Here is a 1,382-nt window from a genome sequence, read left to right on the forward strand (position 1 = left end):
ACAATCTTTAAGACATCTTTTTGTTTATAAAGGAATAAAAATGTTAAGATATATAAGATTCAGGACTACAGAGCCAGTGAGATGGTTCAACATGTAAATGCCTACTGTGTAAGCTTGACAACCCGAGTTCAATTCCCAGACTCACACAAAGGAGGCAGGAGAGAACCAGCTCTACAAATCTGTCCTTTGAGGTTCATATGGTGCACCATAGCACATGTGTGCCCACAGCCACACACTGACATCATGCATACAATACTAATAACAACAATAACAATTAGTTTTCCTTGAAAAAGAATCCAGGACTATAGACAGCTGAGTCTTTATAACATTAAGATAATTGGTGGTTTGTTTTAACTGCACTAAATGGTGATTTATATAAACTGTTTCCTTTCCCTCCCCCTAACAGTAGGGATTGAACAGAGTCTCCTATATGCTAGGCAAGTATTCTATTCTTGAGCCCTTGTTATTTTTATTCTGGGTTAGGGTTTCATTAGGTTGCCTAGGCTGGCCTTGATTTCATTCTGTAGCCAAGGCATGCCTTAAACTTCTAATCCTCCTCCCTCAGGCTCCCGAGGAAGTAGCTGGGATTACAGGTCTGTACCCCGGCCCAGTCCTGCTTACTCTTAAACCATCCTTGCATTCCTGAGATAAAACCTTGGTCAAGAAGCAATATTTTTTCATTTGCTGATCTTCTATTTAAGACTTCTGCATTTCTATTCCTGTGAAGAAGCAGTGTTTTTGTTTGCTTGTTTTGTTTTTTTCACATTACATTTGCCCATATTTTCAGCAGGGGCATTCTCAACATAAACTGAACTTCCAGCCTGTTCCACTCTGGAGATTCTTTCTGGGACTTGGAACTGTTTTAAGGAATAACTTCTTTTGTTTTGTTGTTTTGAGACAGGGTTTCTCTATGTAGCCCTGGCTGTCCTGAAACTCGCTCTGTAGACTAGGCAGGCCTTGAACTCACAGAGATCCACTTGCCTTGCCTCTGGAGTGCGGGATTAAAGGTGTGTATCACCACCTGGCCTAAGGGATAACTTTTTGACATTTCTTCTTCCTTCTAGAGTTTCAGTTCATTTGGAGACATTTAACCACTAAGGTTCTCCTCCACCCGAATGCCGCAGGTGCATCCTTGAGACGGCTGTGCCGCTTTGGTGCCTGCTGCTCCCTCTCGACTACTTTCTCTACACACTCTATGGAATCATGTGCATGTGTGGGGTTCCTGTGAGCTGTGGCAAGGACACCTACATTTCAGTCCTTCTGTGTCCAGAAGGTTTTGGCACAATCCCAGGGCCATGGCACAACCTTCTCTGGGCTGCATGCTGCTCCACCCACCTTTTCTTGCTAAGAGCTTGCTTCATGACAGGGAGATGCCGCACAGA

The sequence above is a fragment of the Peromyscus californicus genome, unplaced genomic scaffold (genome assembly GCF_007827085.1).
Source record: "Peromyscus californicus insignis strain IS unplaced genomic scaffold, ASM782708v3 Scaffold_21__1_contigs__length_65335640, whole genome shotgun sequence".
NCBI classification, from domain to species: Eukaryota; Metazoa; Chordata; class Mammalia; order Rodentia; family Cricetidae; genus Peromyscus; species Peromyscus californicus.